The sequence below is a fragment of the Melospiza georgiana genome, chromosome 22 (genome assembly GCF_028018845.1).
Source record: "Melospiza georgiana isolate bMelGeo1 chromosome 22, bMelGeo1.pri, whole genome shotgun sequence".
NCBI classification, from domain to species: Eukaryota; Metazoa; Chordata; class Aves; order Passeriformes; family Passerellidae; genus Melospiza; species Melospiza georgiana.
In genome coordinates this window covers 6,489,084-6,501,587 of record NC_080451.1, presented here as the reverse complement: position 1 = coordinate 6,501,587, position 12,504 = coordinate 6,489,084, and positions in this window count along the sequence as shown.

Genomic DNA, 12,504 nt, shown 5'->3' with positions numbered 1-12,504 from the left:
TAAAATCCTGATCCAGATATGAGTAATGACTTTGCATTTTGCTTGAAAATTAAACCTAATCTTGTGTTGTCTGTGCTATACAAGGAGGAATAATGAAACAGATTAAGATGAGATCTTGCTCACTCTTGCTGAACAAAAGCCAATTAATTGTCAGCAGGATTATCGTGGAGTCTTTCTTCTCTCAGACAAATACAATCAGACAGAGTCTGTGTGCTGCTGCAGGAGATTGGTTTATTGGTAACTCTGCCTGGACAGATGAAAACACCACAAAGACTCAGTTACCCACACAGACACTTGTCGGGGTCTCTAGCTGCTCAGGGTGACCCCAAGAAAAGTTCCAAAGTCTCTTTTCCCAGCCTGGCACTTGAAGGAGTCAGAGCTCTTCATTTCTCGGTCTCAAGGTTGTTTATTGTTTCTTATCTATAAAATTCTTTCTCCTGCCCTGCCGAGGTCCATCCAGCAGGACAGTTTCAGGCACTCTGCCTGCCCCCAGGGTGGTGTTATGTGTTTATATTAAAAACTACAAATGCAATATTTACAATTAATTCCCAGTACCTATCACATATGTTAGACAGTGAGCTCCTACTCTAAACCAATCTGTCAGTGCCACCATCACAGCAGAAGAGGGAGGCCAAGAAGAAGAAGGAGAAAGGCTGGACATGCCCAGTTCCCTCCATCTTGCCCCCTGAACCCCCATACCAGAAACCCTAAAATCTACTTTTCCACCCTGTGATAACTGCACTATCATTCTCCTTAAACTGTTGTGGCTTGCAGATCTTCATCTAAGGTTGGTAATTTGCTCCACGGGTCATGATCAAACCCACAGGCATCCTGGGCTCTGTGCCAGGGTCTCTGAGCCCCCTGGCAGGGGTCCTGGCCATCCTGGACAGACAGAGGGATGCTCTGGGTTCCCACAGGCATTCCCTCCTTGCTTTTCCCCAGCCTCTCCTGCTGACTTGCACACAGGAGATGCTTTGGAACCAGCCCACAAACTTCCAACTCTACAACCCAAGCTTGCCTGCTCCAAGTCCCCTTCTCCTGTCTAACTCAGATCCCTTCCCACCTGTACACCTCTCCTGACACAGATCTGTCCAGTCTTTTTTCAAAGTTTTCTGTCTAGAAAGGCTTTACCCTTGCAAATCCTTTGTCACACTCCTCCACCGTGCTGAGATGTTTCCTCTCTCACCCAAAATCCCCGCTGCAGTCTTTCTGCTATTTGCCTGCTCCATAGCAGAACCATCTTCCACCTGTCTGCCATGATAACAAGCAGAGAAGTAATTCCTGCCTCTCCTCATCTGCCATTTTTCCAATATAAACCAGAAATCTGTGACAAGGCAAGGACTGTGGGAAAAGTTTCGAATATCACTGCTCTCCCAGAAAAAGGAGGGAAGACTCAGCACAAGGATTGAAAAGGCTTCAGCACTGCAAGGAGCATCACTTGGGAGTCATTAATGCACATTCACCACTGCATGGGAGCTGTAAGACATCAATGGGGTGTGGGACACAAGGAAAGGTGCAGCAGGTGTGGCATTTCACAAAAATAGTTGGCATGGAAAAACAAATCCTGGTTTTAGCTGAGAAGCTTCAAAGTAGGAAGAGAAACCAACACCAGCACCCCTGGAAAAAGGAGAACAGCACTGCCCCACTCCTATGGCAGAGTGAAGCTAAAACATCAAAAATCCCCTTTTTCTGACAGTGCTAAGAGCTCCACACAGCTCATTAGGGAAGGAGCCTGCAACAGCTAGAATGAGAGTCATGGAGAGAATTTGTGAACAATCTACTTGGAGAAAATACTTCCTACTTTCGCACCAGGTTAAAATAAAAAAGTAAAATTAAACCCCACCAAAGCCTGCAGCGCCAGCACTGACAGACAAAAATGGCTTAACTGAAAAAACATGGGCTGGGAAAGTGATTTTCTTTGCCTGCATTGCCAGGGGAATTAAATCTTGTTTTTTTCCCTGTCACCAGCAAGTGGAATAATCCAATATATTAAAGTTAATGTGCTTCTTGTATTTATTGCTGTGTATTTGACCTAACAGAATTTTATTCCTACATCAAGAATAAAACCATTCCGGAAGGCAAACTGCAAAGCTCTAGATCAATTACTCCCTTCTCCAACAGCTGAAAAGTGAGTTATTTCTTGTTAGAGAGGGGAAAAAAAAAGGTAGGAAATAATAATAAAAACAAAACCTCTTTTTCCCTGTGCAGCAAGTTCTGCACTGCAGAGTTGTTGAAGTTCAGCAATATTGAGTTTGGTTTTGTTAGGAAAATTAACCCACAAACACCAGAGGTTTGTGTCCAAAAAGGAGGCAGAGGAGTCCTTTGGCTTTATTCCACTAAAGGGAGAGGCCATGGGGCATTCACCTGGGGTCTCTCCAATTTTTGGAGGACTCACCCTCCCTTTTTATCCCAATTTCCCAGCCACATTTCCCTTCTCTCTTTCCCCATTTCTGAGGCACTTGAGAGGTTCAGATTCCCAAAATGCCTGATCCCAAAGATTTCCCTGTAATGTACAACCCTCCCTTTTAATTTTTAATTCTTATGGAATTCAGGAGTTTTTCTTCCCCATTGTGTCGCTATAGGACACGAAAGAACACAAGCTCACACTGCTGTTCTCAAGGTGAAGAAAAAGGGAAGTTTATTTTCTGACTCCAACATTTATAGTTTTCCAAAACTGACAGTGGATTGGAGGGTGAAAGTGCCACCTCTCCAATGACACTGGTCAAACCAACAGTCCATCAACTTTCTCCTCCTCCATAAAGGAATGCCAAACAATGAGTTATTTACAGAAAGTGTGTGAGAAAGTTCTCTACAAGAATGTCAACATCAGAAGGCTTAGAAAATCTTAAAAAATCAGGGTGACACCATTTTTTCTTTCATCTCTCAATGTCATTATTTTCATTTATCAGCAAACCCAAAGTTTATTTGTAAAAGCACATATCTTTGTCCACTCATAAATCAGTGGAATCCTTCCCATGGTTTCTTTTATCCCCCAGTGCTGGTTTTATCTACCAGCTGACCCACTGCTGGTTTGTAAAGACAAATCCACTATTCCTCACAAGAGGGACTATTCCAGGGGCAAAGGGCATTGTCACAGACATGTCAAATGTGGTTTATGCCCTTTCCAGCTTCGTTTGTGGAGCTGAGGGCTCAGAGCATGCCCATCTCACCCTGGATAGAACCAGACTTGTTCAGCACAGCCCAGACCTGAGAGTGCTGCATGATCCCCATCGGTGCAGCTGCTTTGTAACATAAAATAAAAATAAACCATTTTCTATACACGAGAGCCTGCAAGGTAATTAATATCCTGGCCATTAAACTCCACTGCAGTGTAGTCAGTGTTAATAAGCTAGCTAAGAGCCCTGCTTGAAATTAATAAGTTGCAAATGACCTAAGGGCCACTGCTTCATGCTTGCCTTTTTGCCCCCATGTTCCCCCCAAGAATTACAGAATTTAGGCAGAGAGACAATTTTCATCTATGAGCTAGTATAATTATTCATAACTGGAGAGTTTCAAGGAATAAAAAGCCTTTCTGGTTAATTAGAAACTCCAGCATCTCAGGGAAATCAGGAAGGGAATAAAATCTGGGTTTGACTGAGGTGCAGAAATATAAAGAATAAATCAAATGGAAGGGCGATGTAGTTTCTGCAGAAATTTTTAAATGCGTGAAATTTTAAAATGCATGATCCTGAGCGTCTGTGCAGGGAGCATGAAGTGCACCAGAGGTGCAGCTGCCCCTTGTCCAGAGGATTTCCCCAACTTCTGCTGCTTTCAGGTGATGAAGATAGAGGTGCATGCTCCAAGGAGGAAAGGGATCAGTCTGATCCCTGAGCCAAAATCTCCTCTCCCCTTCAAAAAGGGGATAATGGTGGGAGAAATTTGGAGTATTTTAGGTATAACTGGTTTTTTTTTCTTTCTCACGTGATGGTCAGTCTGCTGTCACCTACCAGCAGCAGAATCTCTAATAAAAACAAATGAGGACAAGAAGACCCAGAAGTACAGCAAATTTCTGCTAATTGTGTGGCTTGTTTAGCAGGCTGTGGTTTTGTTCCTGTCTTTTCTAAGAGAAGGTGGCATTGCTCAGAGATGCTGAGGAAAGGAAGAGAACAGCCTTGGAAACTCAGATTATTCGTACCCCTTGTGTGTGTGTGGATTGCCTCTGTGCCAAGTTATCAGCCTGATTCCCATTTTCCTGTACTTTGGCTGTTTTTTCCACACTCTCTGAAAACTGGGTGCTTCCACTGAGCTGCTGAGTTCTGAAGCATCACTAATGTGCACAAAATCCCTGGAGCTCCAGCTGCTCCTCCTTTCTTCCATCCATACCCTATCCCTTAGAGGCAATTAGGGAAGAGCCTGTAAATTCATCACTGTGGACCTTCTCAAACCCAGATTAGTTCCTCCAGTCTATCAGATGAATACATATTTATAAGTGTGCTTAAAAATGCACCATCCTTCCCTCAATGAGGTGTAATGAATCCATCATGTAAATCCAAGCTCAGGTGCAGAATGGAAAAATCCTCTGGGTATTCTTTAGGATTAATGGCAGGATGTTCCTTGAGTTGCTTGGCTTCTTTCAAAAGCGATAATAAAAGTGATTTAACTACATACAATGCACAGTAGCAAGTTAAAAGAGCTTAAGGAATAACTCACCTTCCTACTTGCAACATTGACAGGCTTGTTTGCCTGTGCCATCTTTCTGCTTGGTAAAAAAATCTTGTTTGAGGTGGGTCTATCCTTTGTTCTAAGCCATAAAAACCCCTTCTAGCTAACACACCCTTTGCCTCCTTGGTTATCCAGCAAGACTGGCTCAGCAATTCTTTGCTTCTTTATCAAAACTTGCTTCCATCTCTATTCCTTCGTCAGACTCTACATTCAAAAATCTTTCTGCCAAGAGAGCACAGGCAAACAAGTCAGCAAATGCTGCAAGTAGAAAGAAGGTCTCAGAATTTTCCACTGCAAGAACACTGAAAAACAACTTCTAGCTTAAAATAACTTTTAATGTAATGTACTAACTTTTAGTGATTGGAGAATAGTAACAAGAATATGGTAATTATAGTAGTTATGAGGGGCTATAGAGATAGTTAAGGTATAGATTGGTTCTACTGTGTTAAGATGCTCAGCAAAGAAAAGTCTATAATGCATTGGAACCAAAAGAAAAGTATATAATGCCAGGCAGTGCCAAGGAGCACAAACAGATCATAAGCATTGATTTTAACATAATTCATAAGGCACATAAAAGGGCCTTTCAGCCATGCTTGGAGGAGACACCTGTCTCTGCCCCCCTTGCCACCAGCTAATGAAGCTCCAATCCCATGGCTGTTCCTGGAGAGTGCAGGTCAGTCAACTGGCTGTAAATGGGAGAAAATAAAATGCAGCAGCACTTTGCAGTCACTGCTCAGTGCTCTGCAGTAACAGTAAAGCCACGGTGTGACTTTTCCTGGCATTTTCTGTTGAGGAAGGATTGCACCTGCTTCAGGATTCAACACAAGAACAGTAATTTGCATCTCTGCTAGAACAACCTTTGCAAACCCTGAAATTGCCAAGTGGCCACTTCCACAGCTGCATGTGGCTACTCACCCTCCTACACTGTCATTAAAAAACTGATAAACAAAACCAGAATTCCCCAACAAATCTGGATGGAGAAAACTGGACTATAAGTTATATGTACAACCAAACCACTGAAGAAAAATGTACTCTCACTGCTAGAGCAGCCACCATTATCACAAGTCCACAGATGCACAGTTGTCCCTCCTCACCCATCAAAAGCCATGGCTATCTGCTTGGGACTGCAATGTGTATTTTTCAGATGGCATAAACGTCTGTTAAAGGATGGAGAGACAGACATAATCCCAAATACCTTTATCTGACCCACAACCTGAGGCTTTTAGCAAAGGAAAGGAATAGAGAGGATAGTTACAGGTTAAAATTATGATTTTCCTGCCCTCTCTCTCTTTCTTGTATTTTAAAAATTGTTAATTTCCTTCCCCCTGCCTCCTTAAAGTAAGTTTCTCAAAGTTAAAGGATCTGGCACTTTCTCTACCCTTTTTTCCTTCTTCAGATGCATCTCTTGAATATGGAAGAGCATTCCTTTTATATTCCCAGCTCAAAATGATCAAAACAAGGATCTGGGGACTGGTGTGTCCGCATTGTTACTAGGACAGAAACTCAAATGCATTGATGCTAATATATATATATATATATATACACATACATATATATATACATACATACATATATATATACACACATACATATATATATATACACACACGTATATATATATACATATATATACATACATATAACATTTATATATATATATACATACATATAACATTTATATATATATATTTTTTATATACATACATATATATATACATATATACATATATATATACACACACATATATATATACATATATATATACATATAACATTTATATATATATATACATACATATAACATTTATATATATATATATATACATACATATAACATTTATATATATATATTTATATATATATATATATATATATATATCTCCTACATCTAGTCCCCCAGATACTCCCCAGCTCCTTCAGCCCTGTGCATCTCTCCTTAAATCCCCATTATTTCATTTGGGATGAGGGAGAAGCCATGGCCAACAAGGCAAAATATTCCTCTTCATCATACTTTTCCTGTGAAAATGTAACTTCACTTAAGGCAAAGCCTCTGAGGTAAGTGTCGCAGACAACTTTTATGAAAAATCCTTTCCTTAGGATTTTTCCTCCTGAGAAGCTGAGAGGGCTCAGGAACAAAATGCAAACATTGATTATCTGCTGCTGTGGAATGCAACAGGTGCATCTGTGATTGGCCCATGTTGGTTGTTTGTAATTAATGGCCAATCACAGTCAGCTGGCTCAGACAGACAGTATAAGCCACAAACCTTTGTTATTCATTCTTTCCTATTCTATTCTTAGCCTATTCTATTCTTCTGATGAAATCCTTTCTTCTATTCTTTTAGTATAGTTTTAATGTAATATATATCATAAAATAATAAATCAGCCTTCTGAAACATGGAGTCAGATCCTTGTCTCTTCCCTCATCCTCAGACCCCAGTGAACACCATCACAAGTAAGGATTTTATTTTTACAAAACACAGATTTGTTAGAGGTGGGGATGTGGATACACATCAAAGTTGTTCCAGTGAAAACATTGTGTTCTGATTGTTATTGCCCCAAAATTTCTCGTCCCATCTTTACCAGTGTCCCTGACTAAATCTGGATTTCTGCAAGCTCCTTCTCCCCAGCTTTGCTGGATCTTTCCCCCCTCAGGCTCTGGGTCACACCATCCTTTGTGTGACCAGCTCCCATTTGCATTCAGGGAGGTGGGGACGGGTCAGGGGACCAGGGACAGCCCCTTGTGACAGCAACCCCACCGTGCTGCCCTCACCCTCCTCCCCAGCTGGCTCCAGGAGGGGACAATTATCCTCATCTAATGGGGGTTCATTAATTCCTCCAGGCAGATGTTCCCCAGCAATGACAGCCCAAAGGTCAAAGCGCTTTTTGCACTGAAATCAAAGCAAGATGGTGTGGCTGAGTCTTGTCCAGTTTGAATAGCTGCTCACAGGGTACTTCAGGGGTCTCTCATTTGGTGACAGCTGGAATTATGGGCAGACCTGCTAAAAAGACCTTTTTATAGTGCAGATAGAAGCACTAATCTGTTTTAATGGCTTTTCCAGCCAAGCCTCTGACACACATTTTCATTATGGTAATGCTTTAATGCAGAAAGCATCCATACAATTAGGATAAAGTCTCCAAGATCTCCTCCTTATTAAGGCTTCTTTTAATTTCAACACTTTTTCAACTCACACAGAAGGACCAGCTTAAAAAAGCTGCTTTGTACAGCCCAAACTGGACCAATTCCATCCTTTAACAACAACAAAAAATCCCCCACTAAACAAACCTCCTAGTTACTAGGTCAGCAACACAACTGGTCTATAAACATGCATCATCCTCCTTCACAATCCTGGCCATGTCAGAGTAGAGTGTTTTACAGCCAAGCAGTGCCAGCTCAGGATATTATCCAGTTTCCACAGTGTCTTGTTTACAGACTTGGAAGATGCTTTCTTCTCACTGCCACAGCATACTAAAAATAATACTCAGGAATAAGTTATTTTAAATAAACTCAAAGATACAGAAGTTTCTCTCAAAAGAACCCTACATTGCAATCCCAAACTCTTCGCTGTGCAGAGGAGATGGATGAGAAATGTTTTACTGTCCTGCAGCTTGTCCCATGCAGGTGCTCCTCTGTCAGATCCCTCAGCTAATGCACAAATTAATCTGACCCACAGCCCTCAGACCCCTGAGTTAAATCAGCAGAACGTTATTCATTGAAACAACAACAACAAAAATTCTTTCAGAAGTCTCAGCATTATGTCCTGGCACCATCTGCCTGCCCCAGCCACACAAAACTCCCAATGTCAGCAGCAGGGCTGAAATAGTGCCAGCCCCAGGGAGGGAACTGTATTTGTGGGGTGCCCCAATGAAGGAAGGAATTATCAATCTGACTCCATGTTCTCAGAAGGCTAATTTATTACTTTATGATACTATATTATAATTAAGAATAGTGTAGTCAACTATACTAAAGAATACAGAAAGGATACTTACAGAATGCTAAAAAGATAATAATGAAAACTTGTGACTCTTTACAGAGTCCCAACACAGCTTGGCCCTGATTGGCCAAACAGTGAAAACAACTCACAGCAAAATGCAATGAAACAATCACCTGTGGGTAAACAATCTCCAAACACATTCCACATGTGAGCACAACACAGGAGAAGCAAATGAGGTAAGAATTGTTTTCCTTTTCTCTGAGGCTTCTCAGCTTCCCAGGGGAAAATCCTGGGTGAAGGGATATTTCCAGAAAATACAAATGTGACAGGAGGGAGTAGCAGCAGCCTTACAGCAGCAGGAACAACAGGGCAGGATGGTGCTCAGCCAGCATGGCTCATCAGGCAGAGCAGGCAATGATCCCCCTTCACACAGTGAGATTTATTTAAGGTTGTCTCAGAGGGCAGGTTTATTATTAATGGGAAAAACAAGGAAACCCCTTGCCTTTTCATTTCACACTGATGATGTGAATGAATTTTGTATTTGCTTGAAATGATATTTCAGTGGGAGATAACTGCCAGCAGAGGGGGTTATGGGTTTTCCATCTGCTTAGAAGAAGGAGTTCCTGTGAAAGAGCTGGCAACAACCAGCAACTTTCACTTTTCTGAAAAATCCCTTCACCCAGGATTTTCTCCTGGGAAGCTGAGAAGCCTCAGAGAAAAAGGAAAACAATTCATAGCTCATTTGCTTCTCCTGTGTTGTGCTCACATGTGGAATGTGTTTGGAGATTGTTTACCCACAGATGATTGTTCCATTGGATTCTGCTGTGAGTTGTTTTCACTCTTTGGCCAAGCAGGGCCAAGCTGTGTTGGGACTCTGGAAAGAGTCACGAGTTTTTCATTATTATCTTTTTAGCATTCTGTAAGTATCCTTTCTGTATTCTGTAGTATATTTTAATACAGTATTCTTTAATATAATATAGTATCATAAAATAATAAATTAGCCTTCTGAGAACATGGACTCAGATTCATTATTCCTGCCTTCTTTGAGACATTTCTCAGCAGATACAATACAGAATTACTGGCTTGCTTCACCAAGACAGTGAGGCAAATGCAAGAAAGCTTTTCCCAGTCCTGTAAATGCTGACTTCCAAAACATGCCCATGATTGCCCAGGCTGAGCAGGGTGGGAAAATGCTGTGTCCAAGAAGATCCCAGAAGAAGAATCAATCAGGTTTTTACATCACACAGCTCTCACAACAAACTCAGCCCAGCAAACAGGAGCAATGTCACACTGCTGATCTCAGGCTGGGCAAAGCAGAAAATCAATGAGGTGCTTGGGATTTGTGTCAGCGACAGGGAAATCATAAAATGAAGATTTTAATTTTTTTTCTCAGCTATTTGCTCAAATCGAGCTGAGATGGTTCTCAGTTTATATCCCACCAAGAAATGAGCCTGAAGATTGAAGTGCCTCTTCATATTCTCCCAATTCCTCCCCTTGCTCTTTCTGGCGCTTGCCAGTGTCTGGCCTTGTGTGAATTTCCTTAACAAGTCTCCTCTCCAGCACAGAAGAGCTGGATAATAACAAGAGTGAATTGCAGGGCCCTTAGGTCCCAGCAGCTTAGAGGGCAACTGGAAAAAAGCACAGATCACTCAATTGGCAGATAAGGAACTAATCCTGACAGAAAATCAGTTTTCCATAATATTGTGCATTCTGCAAAAGGAAAGCGAAAGAGGCTGATGGGGCTGAGATTGTACACAGCAATCCTGGTATATACCATGATATATGTGTCAAACACACAAGCACAACTTGACAGAAATCAGTTTTCCATAATATTGTGCATTCTGCAAAAGGGAAGTGAGAGAGGCTGGATGGGGCTGAGATTGCACACAGTAATCATGGCATATACCATGATATATATGTCAAATACACAAGCACAACTTGTCTGCAAGGAGCTGATCTGTGAGCTCAATTCTGGACAGGATCCCTGAATCTATTAGAGAAAACCAGACCAGAAGGGACACCACAGGACCAGGCTGGAACAGAGCACTGCTCTGTCTTCTGCAGCACCTACAACAGCCAAAAACAAGAGCAAAGAACAAAATCTGCAGCTAGAAATAGCTGCTGTATGCACTATCCCCCACTGAGGACCATTTCCCCCCAACCTCATTAAAGGAGGATTGGTATTTATAATAACCCCAAATTTTGTTTTCTCTCCAACATTTATTTTTACAGCTTTCTCCAAGGACTTCAACCACACACCATAAGGGGCACCACACATCTCTTATTTGCTGTGATGTATTTCAGGGGCGAGTTGCACAGGGCAACTTGTCCTGGTATTTATAATAACCCCAAATTTTGTTTTCTCTCCAACATTTATTTTTACAGCTTTCTCCAAGGACTTCAGCCACACACCCACACACCTCTGATTTGCTCTGATGTATTTCAGGGGCAAATTGCACAGGATAACTTGTCCTTTGACATTGGCCCAAGAAGTGTGGTAGGGAGGAAAGAGAAAAAGCATCTTCTTTTTCTCACAGCTAAATCACCAGCAGCATCTATGGGGTTACAAAGCCTGGCTCCCCTTCCTCCCTGGATATAGGGTCAGGTCCCTTGGTCCTGTAAGCAAACACTTGAGCCACGGACCTGACAATTAATATGCAAGACAAGGGAGAACCAGGGTTCATTTTCAACTTGTCAGGGCTCACGAAATAAATTACAGAATAAAATCCCAGAATGACAAAATAACGAGCAATTCATTTGAAATGTAAAATAAATAGGTAAATCTCCAGCGGGCTGGCAGAATAAATGGGATTCAGCTGACATTTGGTGATTAAATTAAAGAGTAATGACCTCATGAATAATGGGCTACAGGATTGAATTTGGAGGGCAATATTTTCTTAAGTGGGGGCAGAGGAACAGCACATCCAGTAAGAGCCAAGCTATACTTTTTTGCTATTATTTTCAGTGCTCTGCACAAACTCCCTGTCAGGACCCAGAGCATCCCTCTGCCTGTCCAGGATGGCCAGGACCCCTGCCAGGGGGCTCAGAGACCCTGGCACAGAGCCCAAAACACCTCTGGGTTTGATTATGACCCATGGAGCAAATTAACAACCTTGTATGAAGATCAACAAGCCACGACAAATTAACTAGAATGATAGTGCAGTTATCACAGGGTGGAAAAGCAGATTTTAGGGTTTCTGGTATGGGGGTTCAGGAGGCAAGATGGAGGGAACTGGGCATGTCCAGCCTTTCTCCTTCTTCTTGGCCTCCATCTTCTGCTGGGATGTTGGCACTTACAGATTGGTTTAGAGTAGAAGCTCACTGTCTAACACAGGTGATAGGTATTGGGAATTAATTGTAAATATTGTAGTTTTTAGTATAAAGACATAACACCACCCTGGGTCAGGCAGAGTGCCTGGAACTGTCCTGCTGGATGGACCTCGGCAGGGCAGGAGAAAGAATTTTACAGATAAGATGCAATAAACAGCCTTGAGACTGAGAAATGAAGAGCCCTGACTGCTTCTTCAAGTGCCAGGCTGGGAAAAGAGACTTTCTAACACATCTCGGGGTCACTGTGACCAGCTAAAGACCCCAACAAATCCCCACTTCTGAAAAGCTGCAATGCCTGAGCACACAGCGCCCTCATCCCAAGGTCTTCAAGTGAGGAGCTCCCCAGCTCCCAAGGGAATTCCTCCTCTCCCAGCAGGCATTTGCAGTGTTAGTTCAGGCCACGAACAGGAGCACAGATCCCACTGCTCGCTCTGGAGTGGGGAAAAAGTTAAACCCAGCAGTAATTAAAAAATCATTAAGGTATGCATCCCTAGCAAAGCCGCCTCCCGTGCTCAGAGACCTTCACATTTCTGTGCCCCAGCCCCTGGCACGCGCTGTCCTCTCTCTTGTCAGTCCACAC